Source organism: Callospermophilus lateralis, chromosome 17 (assembly GCF_048772815.1).
Source record: "Callospermophilus lateralis isolate mCalLat2 chromosome 17, mCalLat2.hap1, whole genome shotgun sequence".
Taxonomy (NCBI): Eukaryota; Metazoa; Chordata; class Mammalia; order Rodentia; family Sciuridae; genus Callospermophilus; species Callospermophilus lateralis.
The window spans coordinates 16,983,065-17,002,465 of record NC_135321.1 but is presented as its reverse complement, the minus strand read 5'-3'; positions in this window follow the sequence as shown (position 1 = coordinate 17,002,465).

Below are 19,401 nucleotides of genomic sequence, written 5' to 3'. Positions count from 1 at the left end.
GTCATAGCAACAGTTCTAGAGAGATGTACATAAAGCAAGATATGGTAGAGTGTATTTTCTATGCACTAAAAGGGGAAAACATGAAAATCCTTTCAGACATTAATAAGTATTGAAGGCATTATGACTGTATAATGCTTGGCAATCGTACTGCACTCGAGACGAGAATGTGCCAGAAGATATTGTGGAAGGTAATAAAGTGTGATCATCAATAGTATGAGTTTTGGGCCAAAGATACTCGGTTTGTATATCCAAACAATTGAATATTATTCATCTTTAAAAAGGAAGGAAATTCTGACACATGCCACAACATGGATAAACCTTGGGGACATTAGGATAAGTGAAATGAGCCAATCATAAAAGACATGATTCCGCTTATATGAGGTATCTAAAGTAGTCAATTTCAGAAACAGAAATAGAAAGCAGAATGGTGGTTATTAGGGGTGGGGACAGCTGGGAATGGAAGTTGATATTTAATGAGTATAGAGTTTAGATTTGCAAAATAAAAAACTTCTGGAGATCTGTTTTCCAACAACATAAACATATTTAAAGCTACTTAACTCTTCCCTTAAAATGGTTAAGGTAATAATTTTTTTAAAAATTTTTTATTTATTTTTTAGTTTTTGGCAGACACAACATCTTTGTTTGTATGTGGTGCTGAGGATCGAACCCGGGCCACACACATACCAGGCAAGTGTGCTACTGCTTGAGCCACATCCCCAGCCCCAATAATAAATTTTTATGTTGTACACTTTTTGAAAAAGAACAATTAGAAAAAGACAATTTGAATTTTCCAAATTTCATATCTGGATTTGAATACTGGGTTCCTCTGTTTATGTTCAGAGTGGCTTTGGTGAGCTCATGGAGTCTTCCCACAACGCGGTTTCCTTGTCGCTGAGAGAAGCTGTGGTCAGCCTGCCCAGGGGCAGTGGAGCACGTCATTTAAACATGGGTCCTGCGGACTGGGATGCCTCCTCCACTCACATCTGGGCTCTGCTACTTCCCAACTGAGTGACTGTGAACAAATTACTGGTCCTTCCATGCTTCAGATCTTCCATCTGTAACATGGGGTTGATGATCTTAATGGTCCTTCTCTCACAGGGTGGTGTGAAGGGTGAGTGGAAATATGTGTGCAATTTAGAGAACACCCAGCACATGGTCAACACTGTGTAAGTATCTGTTTTTAGGTATCTCATAGAATAGTGAAGATTCACGAGCTAATGCAGATAGGCTACTTAGAGCAATGCCTGAAATACAACCATTCAATAAATGATAACTAAAAGTTTAAGGCATCTCACTTTTAAATAAATTTGGATGAAAACCTTTTTTTTCTCCTATTTTTACTTGTTCTTTTTAGATATAGATTGACAGTAGAGTGTATTTTGACATATTATACATATGTGGAGTATAACTTATTCTAATTAGGATCACTTTTTAAAAATAAAATTAAAGAGGGTTGGGGTTGTGACTCAGTGGTAAAGCACTTGCCTAGCATGCGTGAGGCATTGGGTTCGATTCTCAGCACTTCATATAAATAAATGAATAAAATAAAGGTCCATCAACATCTAAAAATTTTTTTTAATAAAATTAAATTTAAAATGTCCCTAAAGGTAGAGGAAACTGAATGAGGATCCCACCAGGAGTTTGGATAATGGCACTCTTATACTGATAGGGAACATGAGATTAAGGAAAAAATTCTATAAATTGGGCATATTGTGCTGACCTCCACATATGTTCTTAGTTAAAAAGCAATTTACTTACCTGGCTAAGTTGGCAGAATATGTTGCATTTCTCAATAAACTACCAGTTACCTGCAGGAGAAATGTAGCCCTGAAATGCCTTTAAACAAACAAAGAACAATAAAAGAAAAACACAACTTACCCTGTGTAGGAGGACTTTTGTGATCCTGACACAGACCAGATCCCAGAACTCAGGGACATAAGGATCATTCCCTGTAACCATAAAACCTGCAAGAACAAGTTCCAATTAGAACTGGTCAGCCTTAGGCCAAAGGGACCTAGAGTTGTCATGCATAGAGGGGACTTGAAAGTCTGATGTCATCCTGCTGTCGAAAGTCAGGAGGTGGACCTGGGTGGGACTCTCTGAAATTTCCCTGGGACCCCTAGTAAAACTGGACGGCAGGAGAGGCATGTTGTCCTTCTCGTCTGAGAGAGCCCACTGTCTCCCTTGAGTGTGTCCTCCTTTCCCTTTTCCTACCCCTTCAATAAACTCATGCCTGTTACTCTGAGCTGCACGTCTGAAATGTTTCTGGAATGACTGCAAGACTTGGGGTTTGAAGAGGGGGACTCGATGATGCCTGAGCTTTGCAATAGCCCCTTCCCTGCAATAGCATTCCTTCTTCCTTGCTCCCCAAACCCACAAATAGACATTTCTCTAAAATCTGAAATGTTATTTTTGAGGTTTATGTGAATTTAGCATTCTACTATAATGTAGCTAACTTATTTTAAATTATGTATCCATCAGGTACTTGATAAGAGAAAGACGCTTCATGTTAATCCTATGGATGCACAGCTCTGACACAGCCTGAGCTATCGATAGTAATATCTGTTAATATTAATGACCTAGAAAAGGTGCTTATAATTTCCTTTTGGGGTTGCAGTTTCACCCTTATTTGCTGATTCTGGAGGAGATCCTTCCCCTAGACACTTTCATTTTTGTTTTGTAAGACATAAACTATGAGTAATCTTGGTTTTTTTTGCAAGGAAACAAGTTCAAACACAAAAACTACTAGTGAACCTAAGCAGATTCTGTTATGTATAGGATTTTGAAATCTTGACTATTTCCTTCAAGTTTCAGTGTGTGTGTGTGTGTGTGTGTGTGTGTGTGTGTGTGTATGCAGGTGCATGTGTGTGCAGTGCTTGGGTTTGAACCCAGGGCCATGTTAGACAAGTGCCCTACCATTGATCTACACCTCCAGCCTCCAAGTTACCTTTAAATCCTCAATTGAAGGATTATGGCTGATGATCTGCCTCACTGAACCAGCCTGACTTAGTATAACCTCTGCTTGATGGGTTTCACAAGTGGCAACGTTTCTTTCCCAGTGATGTGGTGTGTGCAGCTGGACAGGGGAAAGCTTTGCACAAAGCTTGGCACGGGACCCCAAAGGATTGAAATTAGCTGTAATAATATAAAAACCAAGAATTTTAAGGAAACAGGGTAAAGATCTATGGTATGGCATTGTTAACATGTCTTCAAGAGCCTTAAGACCTGACACACAGCACACACACACACACACACACACACACACACAAACACACACACACAAAAAAAAAAAAGAAAGAAAGAAAGAGAAAAGAAAAACAGACAAATTGGATCTCACCAAAATTAGAAACTTTTGCTTTGCAAAAATACTCTTAAGAGGATGAAAACACAAACTACAAATCTGGAGGAAATATTTGCAAATTCTTTATGTGACAAAGAATTTGTATCTAGAATACATAAAAATCTCTCAAAACTCAGCAGAAAAAAACAAACAACTAATTAGAAAATAGACATTTTAGTGAAAATCATATCCAAATGATAAATAAATCACATAAAAAGATGCCCAACACCATTAGCCATCAGGGAAATGCAAATTGGAACCATAATGAACAATTACCACCCGCCTATCAGAAAGGCTAAAATAAAAAATAATGATAACACAAAACACAATAAGGATGTGAAATATCTGTATTTCCCATGCATTACTGGTGTAGGAGACCAAAACATGCCAACTGTTATGGTTTGGATTTGTGCTGTTCCCTCAAACTCATGTGTGAGACCACGCAAAAAAAATGATTGTGTGAAAGGGGAAACGATTGGGTTACAAGGTCTTTAACCAAATCAGTTCGTTAATCCACTGATAGGGATTTACTGGGCAGTGATACAGGCAGTTGAGGAGTGGCTGGAGGAGGAAGATCACTGAACAGTTAAACCAACTGCAGTACGTCTATGTCCTGGAAAACTATTCAGCAATAAAATAGAAAAGGCATGGATGCACATAATTTGGACAGATCTCAAGGGAATTAATGTGAGTGGCAAAAGCTAATTCCAAGGACCACATATTATATGATTTCACTTACGTAACATTGGTGACATAACAAAATTATAAATAAGGAGAAAACATTAGCAATGCCAGGGGTTAGGGATAGGGCTGGGGGATATAGACCTGTTGTAGGGTAAGGGGCTACCACCGAGCTGAAACAGCCATGAAGGTCCTCTTCAAAACTTGTTCTTAGAGATTTTGAGGTTAGGGGGGCTTGTCCTTATCTCCCTGATTTCTGGGTTTTGGTCTGTATAAGGGTCACAAAAGTTCCCCACACTGAAGATAACTTGTGTTATTTTTATGTATTTCCAGGCTACAATTCTCCCATAAGTAAAGTAGTTTGCTGATGAATGCCATATATCCTTTTGACTCAGCCAGGCAGGGCTGTAGTTGAATTGCTTTTTAAAAAAGAATGCATATGGGGCTCAGCCAGTAAGCCCAGTTTATAGAATTATTTCCTTAACCTCACATTCCCACTGTGCATGGCTGGCTGTTCTCTCCAGTACCATGAAAAAAATTGCTTAGAACTACACACACATATGCACACAAGTTTGTTTGTTTGTTTGTTTGTTTGTTGGTACCAGAGAGTGAACTCAGGGGTACTTGACAACTGATCCACACCCCTAGCCCAATTTTGTGTTTTATTTGGAGACAGGGTCTCACTGAGTTGCTTAGCTCCTCGCTGTTGCTGAGGCTGGCTTGAACTCATGACCCTCCTGTCTCAGCTTCCCTAACTGTTGGGATTACAGGCATGTTCTACCATGCCTGGCTTGAGTTTTTATATAATGGGTACAATCCAAATAAGCTCTGTGGAGCATATCCATATCAGTTTCCTGGTATTTATATTGCATTATAGTTACTCAAAATGTTAAGACTGGGAAAGAATGGGTAAAGGTGCACTGGATTTCTCGGATTTTTCCCCCCAATTTTTGGTCAATCTATTACTATTTCAAAATTAAAATAAAAAAAAAACTGCAGTTGGGGAACATAAACAATTTTTTAAATTTAAAATTACCTTAGGACATATACACTGATATTTTACACACAATCCTAATTGGTGAGTGTAGCTACTGGTAAATAAATGGCTCCCACTGAATTCCTGGGTTTTGTTGCTAATGCAGTGGTATGGTATGTTTGGTATGAAAGCCATGCACTTTTCTATGATTTTTCTAGATTTTAGCTAAAGGTGTCTAAATATGATAGGTGTGCAGTACTGGGCTGACTGGTTTGAGCATTGTGGTTGCTTTGTGAACTTCTCATGGCAAGTCTTGTTGAAGCACATACACAGTCTTCAATCCCACATGATCATGGGGCGTTGGAGAGTTACCCGCATTTTCCATCACTATCACTTCCTGAACTGATGCTTTGATGTACTTTCCGTATTTGCCAATGCATCAGATACACTTAAGGTGTGTCTTTGAAATAATGTAACCTTTAAGAAACACACAATACCATTTTGATCTTTCAGAATTTTTTTTTTGCATCTTTTATTTTAGAACTCACGCTAATCCAGTGGAATGATTCCAGTGACTATGTTCTTTCTTTTTTGAAACATAAGCCTGAGAAGTTCTTTACCTGAATAATTGTCATTCTCGAGCCTCCTTATTCCAGCAACACTGTGCCGTTCACAGCCCCATTCAACTCTTTTGGGGAGATTGTTTTCTATTCTGTAGCATATTCTTCTATCACAGAACTAGTTGTGGAAATTATTCATCTTTTAAAGCCTAGAATGTATCTACCTATCTGTCTATGTCTACCTGAATAAATAACTAGATCTATCTTCAAAATAGGGCTGGGTTTGTGGCTGATTGGTAGAGCCCTTGCCTATAATGCATTAAGGCCTTGGGCTCAAGTCCCAGCACTCAGAGAGAGAAAAAAGGCAATTCATCACAAATCAAAACAACAAAGTAGTATTATTCATTCACAGCATTAAAGAAATTCATCTGCAGAGGGGCACAGTGGTGTATGCCTATAATCCCAGTGGTTTGGGAGGCTGAGGCAGGAGGACTGCATGTTCAAAGCCAGCCTCAGAAAAAAGAGAGGGGCTAAGCAACTCAGTGAGACCCTGTCTCTAAATAAAAGTACAAAATAGGGCTGGGGATGTGGCTCAGTGGTTGAGTGCCCCTGAGTTCAATCCCTGCTACTCCCACCCCCCCACCACCAAAAATAAAATAAAATTATCTCCAATATCAAGGAATCAGAGAACAGGAACCTTCTGCATTGCTGGAGTCAGTATCAATTGCTACAAATTTTTGGAAAGCAATTTGGAAATACACATGTCCAAAGCAACCCTCCCCAGTATGACTGTGTTAGCCATTGTCACCTGTTAATTAAAAATGAACACAGGGATACATTTATAAATCTTCATTGCAGTAAAATGTGGTCCATTCTCTCTCTCTCTCTCTCTCTCTCTCTCTCTCTCTCTCTCTCATACAGTACTAGGAAGTCAGAGTCTCATGTGCGCTAGGCAGGCAAATGCTCTACCACTGAACTACATCCCCAGTCCTGGTGCAGTCTTTTGATGAAATAATTGCATAATAATTGAAATTATGCTTTCAAAAATTACCTGTTAATGTAGATAAAAGCTTATGACATAAGGAAAAATCAGGAAACAAAAGTGTGTGTCCAGTTATACATATCATCTTGTATAGAGCGAAATGATTAGAAAGAAACACATCAAAATTGTCGATGGAGGCTGGGGCTGGGGCTGTAGCTCAGTGGTAGAGCGCTTGCCTTGAACATGTGAGGCCCTGGGTTCGATCCTCAGCACCACATGAAAATAAATAAACAAAATGAAGGTATTAAAAAAAATTGTTCCACGGAGGCTACGTTACTGGAGGTAGAGAGTCAACTGTGGAGTAATCCTTGGTCCTTAGGAGTCAAATCTAAGATTAGGGCAATTAGTCCAGCACAGAAACAGAAGTGCCGCAGGACAGAGATGGTAATCAGAGCAGGTCTACTGCAAGGTGAGAGAAAGGCAATAGAAAGTGAGATAGACCCAGAAAGAGGGGTAGGTAGATCTAAAATCCACCAAAATGATTAGGCTTAGAGATACGCATTTCCAGGGGTGTGAAACCTTGGAGTGGCAGACAGACATGGCTCTCCAGGTCCAGTGCTTGTGCAGCTACTTCTCTTTGAGGAAGTCGTGTCCCTGCACTGTGTGGAAACTTCAGGAACGCTCCTGTGCTTGGATTGCTTTGACCTTTCTGACCTGCCATCACTGGCGGATGATCACATAGTGGTCGGCTGGCTCTTGGATCAGCTTGTGGGCACGTGTGTGACCTCGGGAACATGATGTGTGCCCTTGTCTATGGAGAAAGGGAGTTAGATCCCATTCTGTGGAGTGGACAGAGACTGGTGATGAATTTCTTCTATAGCCCCACCCACACCATGGGAGAGGGGATTTTGTCTTTATGGTGTGGCATGATGGTCTTTGAGCCCTCTGGGTCGATTGCCTGTCAGGGGCCCTTTTATACAGCCACCTATTTCTCTTGTCTCTTCCTTTTCCCGTTCCTGATAATTACCCACACTAACAGCTATGTATCAGAAGTGCATTTATCTGAGGTTTCTTTTAATTATCAATCCCCTTTACTCAGTGCATTAGTTTCCTAGGGCTGCCATGACAAAGTACCACAAACTGGATGACTTAGAAACAACAGAAATTTATTTTCTCGCAGTTCACAAACCTAGAAGTTTGAAATAAAAATGTAGACAGGGCCAGTTCCTTCTGGAAATTCTGGGAGTTCCTTGTCTCTCTTAGCTTCTGAGAGTTGGTTGCCACATCCTTGGAACTTTTGTCTTGTAGCTGCATTCCTCCACACTCCAAGATAGCCTCTGTCATCACATGGCCTTCTTCCCTGGTAGTTCAGACACTTCTTGTAAGGACATCAGTTATTGGATTGGGCTCAACTCTAACCTAGTATAACCTCATCTTAACTAGTTATATCTGCAAAAACAAAACAAAACAAAAACAAACAAACAAACAACAACAAAAAAACCTTTTTCTACATAAGATCACATTCTGAGGTTCTGGATAGACCAGAATTTTGAGGAAGCAAGTATCCAGTATAACAGGTTGGTTTGTGTTTTTATTGTTGTTGTTGTTTCTTTGTTTTGTCTTTTGCAGTTTTGGGGATGGAACTAGGGCCTCACACATGCTAGGGAAACACTCTACCACTGAGCTACACCCTCATCTGTAACAAGTATTTTTTTCCTATTACTTTATACTGGAAAAATAGAAACATTAAAAAATAGCCAGGCCTACTAAATAAGGTAGATGATAAAGAAGGAGCAAAATAGTTGTGAATGAAAGATAGAATGAGTTTTAAAAAAATGTTTCAAACACAATTTTTGTTTTAGACACAAAGTAGCAGGGCCTCAAGGTACAACCACTAGATCTACAGTCTTCAGTCTGAGTTAGACTTCTGTCTACTCACTGCAAGCCTTCAGGTAAATAACTTCAATGTTCTCAGCATCAATCTTCTCACTTGTACAGAAAGAAAACTACAGTTATTTAAGTCCTCAGCCATCTCTAGTCAGCCAACTGTTCCTTCTTAGAGGCCCAGTGGAATTATTTCACTGAGAAAGTAGAATATTTTGCTGCCTTTTTTCTCTCCCCAGGCTGATGAAGGAGCAGAAAGGAGTGACTGAGATTTCAATGATCTACCTGTTCTCTTGTGGAGATCAGGGTCCAAAAATAGCCCATGAATGAGTCTTTGGCTGACCTGAAAGGTTTTATGCAATGACTGGGCCAATTGACAGAGTCTGCAATGGACACAGGGAGCAGGAGGATAGGGAAACATGGTGGAAGCTTTGAAGCCAGTGGAGAAAAGTCTACCTGGGAATAAAGGTGGCTAAGAAATTCTAAGAGAGAGTTGTTCATTGTTCAGTGTTGGGCTATTTGCTCAGCAGTTCTATGTTACTCCCAGGACAACAACTGATACCTCTCATTTGTTTCTTAACCTTCAGTAACACTAATCAGTGTCCCATACCAGTGATATTTAGGATAGGGTTGGAGGAAAAGATGAGTCCTATGCCACACATAGGACTCATATGTAAGCCTTCAAAGGAAGCAATTGAGTGTGCTGGAGATTGCAGCCAGGATGGCTAGAAGAGCTGCATTCTGCCCACACCACAGCCTGTGCCATAGAGTTCCAGCTAATCTAATTTGCTGCTCAGAGCACAAAGTATTTATTTTATTTCTAAAAAGAGAGAGAGAGAGAATATTTTAATATTTATTTTTTAGTTTTTTTCGGCAGACACAACATCTTTGTTTTGTATGTGGTGCTGAGGATCGAACCCTGGGCCGCACGCATGGCCAGACCAGCGTGCTACCACTTAAGCCACATCCCCAGCCCCAACACGAAGTATTTTTAGATGACTTCTGTTTTGCATTCAAGGCCACAGTCTCCAGTAAGTGTTCAATAAACTCTGACTGGCACTGGAGTCACCCATTTATAAATTTGAGGCCTAGGAGAACTCATATTTTGATGTGAACGTTATTTAAATGTGTGAACTCTATTTGCTCACTTGCAAATCAGACTTATTCAAGGCTTTTTTATTTGTTTGTTTTTGTTTTTTCAAATCTCACTGTTAGCCTCTGCCTTGTTGAATCTTTCCACTGGATGACTTGATCACATTTATGGAAAGTTTGCCACTCTTTTCCATTCTGACCTCAAATATTTAGCCTTTCCTTTAAAGGTAAGGCTTTTATAAATCTTTTGATCCAGGGTACAAATTAACCCCTGTACACTCTACACAGGGCCCTGCAATATCTTTCTACATCTACCACTCACCCCACCTGTACAGTGGTCTCCATCCAATGCCTGGCCTTGTTCTGTCTTATTTTGTTAAATATATGAAATTCTCACTCTCCACCTTCTATCATCTCTTCTTAGAAATGCTACCTTTCCCACAGGCCCAGAGCTACCCTACCTTCCAATTTACTACAAACTGGACCAGCTGTGACTACAACCTAATTTGGGGTAAGTAGAATTTCTTCTAAGAATTTGTGCTATTTTTTGTTTTTTTGCTTTCTTGTGCTGGGGATTGAATCTAGGGCCTTACACATGCTAAGCACCTGTTCTACTATAGAGCTACACACCCAGCCTCCTGCTACTTGGTCTAAAATGTTCATAAATATATCTTCAAAATAACGTGTATTTTTTATATGTAATAAATGTAGATAATAAAATGAAAAAGACATTTCCCATAGATGAGACTGTTCAAAGACATTGTATTTGTAAAAATGTAGCCTAATTACAATAAATTAAAAAATAAAAATAAAAATGTAGCCTACAAATAAATATTAGTTGTGCCAAACAATACTTTTGTAAAAGTCCATCTGCCTCTTCGGTATACTTGTTTTGGGATATAGTGAAAGAAAGAGGGCAACTTCCAAATTCCCATAAGGCTTTGCAAATTCTCACAAGCCTCTTCTATGGCTAGAGCCAACTGTCTTGATGTACCTTCTGGATGTAGAGAAGTCAGTGGTCATACCACATTGTAGAAAGCATGTTACTGAGGCTCAACAAACTTTGGCTAAGGGAACTGACAGGTGCACCCTAAAAAAGTTTGGGCTGATGAGTCCATTATAGAGTTTATATCTGATAGCATTGGTCTTGCTTTGTAAAATAGCTTAATAATGTTAATCCACAATTTAAGGCTGTTCATGTATCATCCACAGAAGATCAGAAGGTGCCATGGTCTGCATTAAGGCAATTGTTGGAGTGTGCATTGTGTGGAGCAGGCCACATCTGCCTCTCCATTCTGCCTTCAAGCTCACATATGCAAATTCTACCTCTTGGCTGAAGCACAAAGAACTACATTTCCATGTTATATTGCTAACTTATTGTATGCCTATCTACTCATGGTGCTAGTTAATAGTCTGGGCCATTTCTACTATTGCTATTGTTTATATAGATATATAAGGTCCATCATTGTTTCTTATGCCAAAAAGGAACAAAAATCCTGGGAGAAAGACTACTTCCACCAGATACTGTGCTCTTTAAATGATCTGTAAATTAAAATGTATATGAGGTCATAAGTGCTTGTATTTGCCTAGTGGAATTCTGGGAGAATATACTTGAAGCTAAGAGGGCTGGGGAGACAAAAACTGCAAAGATGAGGGACCCAAAAATGTTTTCACTGTAAAGCATTTTATATTCTGAAATCAATGAGCTATGTGAGTGTATCAAGTATTGAGAATGAAAAGAAAACCCCTCAGCTATCTGGGTGGACCCACCAAAGTGGTGACCTTGACTTTGGAATTGTGTAACTGTCATCTTCCAGCCCCCGTGAATGTTCCTTTTGTTATCCACAGTCTGTCCCACAGGTGTGGTAGGTAACAGGTGGCAAAGAATTAAAGTTTATGAAGCTAAGTGCAAACAAAGGACACCTGCCCCCCTCATGTTCTTCCTCAAAAGATAAATGTAGCACATGAAGGATCAAGTGGGTAGTGCTGGCTGCTGGGGAGGCAGGATTCAAAAAAGTCTTTCAGTGCCAAATGGAATTTCGACAACTTTAATGCTTTTTTTTTTTTTTTTTTTACGTGAAACTCCAGAGCATCTCTCTTGCTCTCTCTTTTTTTTAAGAGTCTGTTACATTGTGTTTCTGATTGCGAAAATGAAACATGTCTGTTGTAGCTGGACACAGTGGCACACGACTATAATCCCAGTAGGTTGGGAGGCTGGGGCAGGAGGATCGTGAGTTCAAAGCTCTGGGTGACTCAGTGAGACCCTGTCTCTAAATAAAATAAAAAATAGAGCTGGGGATGTGGCCCAGTGGTTGAGTGCCCCTGAGTTAAATCCCTAATACCAAAAACAAAACAAAACAAACAAACAAACAAAAAACAACAAAACCATATTTATTGTAAAAACTGTGCAATACACAAACACACACACAAAAAGAGGAATAATTCAGAAATACGTAAGTCATAGTTTAACAGGGCCCAAGTTAGCCTTCCCTATTGTCACACATTTACAAGGCAGGGAGTGAATTCCAATTCTGTCATAATGTCTACTTTTTTCTTTACCTAGGATGTGGATTGTTGGCAGGAGCCGTGGCCTCTCTTTGGAAGCAGCAAATCAGCAAGCCTATTTTATAAACATGTTGCAATCCAAAACTCATGTGGAATTTTGTGACTTGGAATGCAAGACACAGTTTTCCCATGGAAACAATATACAAGTGGTGGCTAGATTGTGAGGCAAACAACGGAAGTCCAAGTGGTCCACAGGGACTCAATGCCCACTGGACCTTATTACTCTGGAAGGAAGGAGGCCAGGTCGATTTTTGGCTTCAAAAAAGAAAATAAAAATCTATACAAAAAGTATTTTGTTTCACTGAAATATACGTATGCGTGCGTGCGCACACAAACACACACACACACACACACACTGGGGTGAACTTTTATCAATGATTTACCTGCAGTGCTTTTATTTCTCCTCGCTTCCTCCATCACTGTGGCTGGCAGGCTCCACCTTTCACCTTTATTCACAATTTCCTTCCAGCCTTCACTGCTTTTTAACCCTGTCTCCATTTTTACTGTTTCATCATTCTCAACCCTGATTTCAAATTCAAATCCTGTTCGGGTCCATCTGGGAAGTTTTAAAATTAGAATGACCTTGTGTGTAGAGGCTGGAACATAACCTTGTAGGTAAGCAGAGACCAACATGTCAGTCATTCCTGCCCCTTCCCTGAGGGCTCTGAACCTCCTGGGGCTGCTGGGTGTCTGAACCCGTCCTTCTCTGGACTGTGAGAGTGACCACCAAGGCCACCACTGTGGCCACCACCACATGCAGTTGTTCTGCAGCAACCACAGCATCAAGCTGCGTGGTCAGTACTAGTGATGGGTCCCTTGCTCTGTCCTGGGCGCTGTGTTCTAAAAAGGCAGCATTTCCCCCTGTCTCTCTAGACCATGAGACTCACTCTCACATAAACAGAAGTGAAGGCCAACAGCTGTCTTTGGGTAATTTGTTAGTTTCCTAAAGCTAACCCAACAGCACATCAAACACTGATGGCTTAAGCAACAGAAACGGTACCCCAGTTCTGGAGGCCAGAAGCCCACCATCAGGTCAGCAGTTTGGTCTCTCATGGGGCCTCTGTCCTTGGCTTAGAGATGGCTGCCTGCTCACGGTGGCTTCAGACGGCCTTTCCTCTCTGTTTGAGCATCTCTTGTGCCTCTTCTGTGTTTACATTCCCTCTTGTAAAGACAGCAGTCAGATTGGATTAGCCCCACTCACAACCTAGCACCATTATGTAACTTCATCCTCTTTCAAAGAACTTATATTCAAATACAGCTGCATTCTGAGGTGCTAGGGATTAGAACGTCAACACATATACTTTGGGGGACACAATTCAGTCATCCTAAGTAATATAATCTCGCATTCTTTCTCTACTCCCTCACCCCCTGGCCCTGCTGTAGCTGGCTAAATGTCTGGCCTAGGTTCAGAAACAGGTCAGGGATGCTGGCTGATCTTTGCTGATTGCTTACCTGGGAGAAGGATGAAACTGGGTCAGGGTGGAGTGTTGGGTGGGCCTGTGTATTGGTGGCAGCAATAGCTGTCTACATTTTTTTTCTTCAGGAGTGGGAATTGAACCCAGGGCCTTATACAAGGCTCTACCACAGGCAGCATACACACTCCCTTTTCATTTTTAAGATTCTGAGGCAGAGTCTTGCTACATTGCCCAGGTTGGCCTCCATCTTCTGATCTTCCTGCCTCAGCTTCCAGAGTTGCTGGATTTCCAGAAATGGCCATTGTAGACAGTTGGCACTGTACCTTTTTATGTGGCAGGCACTGTTCTACATGCTTTATGTGTACCCCTTTCTTAAATTTTCCCAGTAACCCAGGGATAAGTATTATTATTATTACCTCCAACTTATTATAAGAGGAAAACACAGAGGTTGACTACTTGACCCAAAGTCCTCTAGCTAGAATGCTAGCTTTGCATAAAAAATTGGAAAGAAAGACTATATTAAAAAAAAAAAAAACAGAAGAAAAGATGAGAAGAGGATAGGAGAAGAGATAGGAAAGGGAGGGGAAGGCAAGGGAGAGAGATGAAGCAGATTCAGATTCACAGAAACCAGAAAAGGCCAGGACTTAGCCTACTGAGAGAGAAAGAAAAACACAGGCAGCGCCAGTCTCCATCTTAAGATGGACCTAGCTGGTATCAGGGAAGTGGGTGTTGATGATTTGGGTAAGAGTGCGACAGGTGTCCTCAGTTGTACTCACAAGCTAGGGAGGCCTGTGTGTACCTGGTGGTAGGTGTGAAGGTGAGTCACAGGGCCTGACACACAGCCAAGAGGAGGTGGATGCTAATGATGAGGATGCGACTGTTTTCCACTCTTCTTAGAGGCAAATGCATTGGTTTAAATCTGGGAATGAGAAACGCTGGGTGTAGAATCATTTAGTTGACAAACAAAGAGTATGAACCCTGTGCTAACCCTGAGCTGGGCAGTGGGAAGAGGCCAGCAGAGACCAGCACGTTCTCCCAGCATCCAGGCTTGGAGGAGATGGAGAAAGAAGATGGGCAAAGACACTCCAGAGTGAGAAGGGCCACAGTCATATGAGATGTAAGGGGAGCCCCGGGAAAGCTACCCAGGGGGTGACTTCCATTGTGACCTTCCAAAAACATGTCAAGATTCACTTGCTTGCTTGCTTTATTTGCATACACAAATCATGGATCTTTAAAGTCCAAAGTGTTGTTGTAAAGCTAGGCATACAAACAGTGATGGAGAAAGGCATAACCATCTCGTTGTGGGACTAACAATGGAGTGGGACTTATTGGGAGAGATAGACGTCAAATGGGTGACTGTACCAAGAGGTGGTGGGAGAGAAGGAACCAGTCAGAGAGCAGCATGGGCAGAGGTCTGTGCTGGGAGAGGATCCAGTGGAAGTTTCTGCCAAGGAATGTGAGGTGAGGCTGGCGGAACAAGTGGGTTCAGACCACGAGCAGCCTTGTGGGTGATGTCTTGGAACCGAGGCTTCATCCTGCATTCCTGGGGCAGTGATTGGATCTTCCTTCTAGAAACTGCTGGTCTTGAGGGGATTCCTTGCTTCTTTTAATCCCCCTTCCCCTGAAAGAGCATCAAGCTGGTACCAGCAGGAGCAAGTTGTGGAACAGCCTTCCCTGTGGCACCCCTGCCCCTGGAAAGGGTACCCACAGCGGACAAGGGTGGGTACTGAGATGGCAGTTAGAAATCTGAATGCTATCACCCTGTCTCCTTGAGCCGGACACTACTACACGAGTCCCCAGTTTTCTCTTTTGCAAAGCCCTCAGGTGAGTTAAAATCATGTGTCCTGGCCAGGCACTGCGGCACACATCTGTAATGCCAGTGGCTTGGGAGGCTGAGGCAGGAGGATTGCAAGTTCAAAGCCAGCCTCAGTAAAAAGCGAGGGGCTAAGAACTCAGTGAGACCCTGTCTCTAAATACAATACAAAATAGGGCTGGGGATGTGGCTCAGGAGTGTCCCTGAGTCCAAACCCAGGTACCCCCCACCAAAAAAATTGTGTGGCCTATAAGCTGTATTTGAGAAGAGCATTCATAGAAAATAAAGTCTTTTCAGAAGCTGTGTTTACTTTGGGGTTTGATAAAAGAACATAAAAGGCTCTGATTGGAACTATTTAAATATTTGTTCCCGGACTGATATTTTCATTTAGGGTGAAATGAATTGGTGTACCTTATTTATGATTAACTCTGAAGCTCAGGGGAAGGGGATAATATACTGAGTTAGAAGGCAGATACATCAGATGGATCATGAGCAAAATGAAGCTACCAGCTCTTTCTCTTACTCACTAGCCCTGTCTCTATCTTGCTTGTACATTTTCAAGTGTATTAAAAACATTCTTAATGCTTTTAAAGGTTTTACAACCTCAGGGGGAAATGCATACCATTGAACCACATAATAAACAGTAAATATCAATTGCCCACCAATGAAAAGCTAATGGCCTTTGAGAACACTCTACAACAGACTCCACTTAGCAACTAATATTCTCCTGCTAATGGTCAATTCACTTTCAGCAATAAGGTCCAAAGCAAATTACCTAATAATTTTTAAAGAACAAAGAGTGCAATAAATGGGCTGCAAATCGCCCCATTCTCTGTAAGCACCACTCTCATGGGTGAAATCGCAAAATTGCTAATGGCCAGAATATTGGACAAATGGAGACTTTCCTCTGAGGGACCTGAGAAGGTGACAAAAGATAATGGCTTTCACAAAGAGGACTGGATGCTGGGAAAATTGAGTTCCTGCTTCTGTGGCCCAGTTTGAGCTGAGAAGGTAGTTATGACAAGAAGATTGTCGCGTCTTCTCTGCGTAGTCTGGAGGCAGCTCTCTGGTTGCTTGCTATTTGTTTTAAGGGGATATTGAAGCCAGAATCAGATATACCACTGGAACTTAAAATCCTGGATCAATTTAATAAAATTCACCAACTTTCCAGGGAGGATACATAAAAATAATCTTTCTTTTTTTTTTTTTTTTGCATGTTGTTCTTTTAGGTACTTGTGATATGCCACCTGATTCCTGATGGTAAACAGCAAAAACTAACTTAATGACATGAATAGATTAATTTCTATATCAAAAGGGAAAACTAGGATAGGAAAATTAAAATATTGTAAAAACATTATTGCAATGGAGTGAACATTTGCATTCTCCGCAGTTTCATATATTACAATTCTTACTCTCTGTGTGACATATTAGGAGGTAGGACTGTTAGGTTATTCAGTCATGAAGGTGGAGCTGTCATGAACAGGATCAGTGCCCTTAGGAGAGGGACACTGTAGGACACTGTCTCTCTCTCTTTTTTCCTTTCTGCCATGTGAAATGCAGTGAGAAGATTTCAGTCTTTGCAACCCAGAGAGCATCCTCATTAGAATCCGGTCACACGGGCACCCTGATCTTGTGGTTCCAGCCTCCAAAACTGAGAAAAATAGATCTGTAGTTTCCAAGACACTCAGTCTATGGGACTTTGTTTTAGCAGCCCAAAGACCAAGACAATTGTAGAGTTACTTGTGGATCTCACAAGTAAAGGTAAAGGAGAAAAAAAAAAAAAAGAAAGGATATTTTAAAATAAAGGATCCTCCAGTATTTGACTCAAATTGTCTCTTTGTCTGTTGTCCTTTACATGAAAACTTCCCTCCAAACACTTGTACCTACTGTCTCACCCCTCTCTCTTGTGCCTGCTCAGGCATTTGACCCAAAGCTCTTTCAGAATTGCTGTCATTGCACCCACTAGGCAAACTTCAGGCCTCATTTATTGACATGTGAGAAGAATTTCAACCAATCGACACAGTCTCCTTCCCGAACAGCTTTCTCCACTTGGATTTCATGATACCACATGCAGCGTCAGACAAATGGCCACCAGCAACTCACACTTCCTCTTCCCTTAAGAGAGCTCTTCTGGGTGCAGCTGCTCTCAGCTCTGCATTTTCCAGACCCTTCCCCCCACCCAAGGCAAAACAATGGAATATGAGGTGAGGTGACTAGAAGTGCCTTTGTTACCCTACTCCCCATCTAGCTGCAGTTGGATGCCTAGGGTGACTTTGGAAAGAGGTGACAAACCTTCTGTCAGGCCAGGTCTCTGAATGACTGGGTGGAGGAGAGCCCATCTGCTGCGTGTTAGATGAACTTCAGAACTCCAGTGCAGCACCCCCAGAGTTCTGATAAGCATGGCCTCTTCCTGCTCAGATCAGGCCTTGAAAGGTGAGGACTTTTGATCAGGTAGGAAGATATGCCCGGAGTGTCATCTTGGTGGTTGGGGCCCACTCTGTGGCCTCATGCATCAGAGCAGGGGGAGAAGTTTGGGGACAGTTACTATGTAAGTGGGCAAACTACAAAGCACTTATGTTCTCATCTGTTGAGAGCCACAACCAAGTCAGGATGGCACCTGGCATTTTGCCAGAAGGAGTGGTTGAGGGGTAGCGCCAGCGAGCCATTAGGATGATGATGGTTAAGTTAAGCTGTGTATAATTATGTGTATAAGTCGGGATGATGGCTGATTGCTGTAACTGGATGATGCTGGATTGGGGCAGGCTGTGTATTCAGTTGTGTATATGGACCTCTGCTGTCCAGCAATAGGGTGGCTCCTGCTACCTCGGGTGCCCACTACTTTTGAGTTCCCGTGGAGTTCTCGTGGGTTCTGGAATAAAGTTCGTTCCTGCTTGAATCTACAAGTGGCTTGTGACCTCCCAGTTATTTGTGCCCAGCCAGACTGCGGCACTCATCCTTTGCTCCTTCTTCTTCTTTGACCCCACCTCTCATCCTTCCATTCTCTACCCCATCCACCCTACATTCCCTTTGGCTTTCTTGAATCTTCTCTGGATGTAAGTCTTCTCTGAATCATGAAAAGCTTCTATGAAAATGTTTTCCTCCAGCGCCCAGCAGAACGTTATGAACTCTGTGATCCCTGGCAAATAGTCAATTTTTCCTGATGCCATTTTTTTTTCTCCAGTAAATGAGAATGATGGAACATAATACAGGGCTGTTTCCCATTCAGATAAGAATGTCCTATAAATATCAGAGTTGTTGACATTTTTGGTAGAAATCTGTTGGAATTCTGTAATGAACGTAAACCTCGCAGTATTGTGGAAATCATTCTTATGAGCTCATTATGTGCTAAAAACTTGGTTATCTAGAATCATTGGAGAATGGACTGTTCCAGAACTGTGCCTGGCTTCTGTGTTGAACTGGATTTTGTACATTGGGATAGAAAGTCTGTTCTTTTCCCTGTATCTATCTCCAGGGAATTCAGAGACAGAGCTGGGCTTAGGAATCCCGTGCAACTTTTTGTATCCCAATGAGGACACAGGAGGGTTTGCCCAAAGGGGGTCAAGGCTGACAGCTCTCTCTTGACCTTTGGTCTTCTACAAAACTGGTTCTACTGGGGGTCATCCCATTTATCATTTCAATGCACATTTTCCCCGATTCTTGTGTTTCTTGTAATTTCAGTCGCAGGGTTGTTATAGAGAGCCTGTCCCAGGAAGGAAAGAAACAATCTTTCCAGCACTGAGGGCCACCAGTGGCATTTATTTGGGGCTGGTCTCTGGGTCCTGAGAATCTTGCTGCTCGCTACAGGCCCATAATTAAATTCTGGAAAAACAAATACCTATTCACTGGCACAGGAAGTTGGGCTAGTTCCTCCCTCTGTCTATTCAAATGGATGACCTTAAAACTCCAGACCATAGATAAGCAAGACCATGGTTTAGGGAGAACTTTTAGAGACCAGCCAGGAAGCCCTGTGTGGTGCTGATGAACTGGGCTCTGAAGTCAGACCAGTAGCTCCACATTCCAGCTCCCACTTACTTTCTATGCCCCTTGGGCAAATCTCCTCCTCTGTAAGGTAGCAACAATGCTACTTCTCACA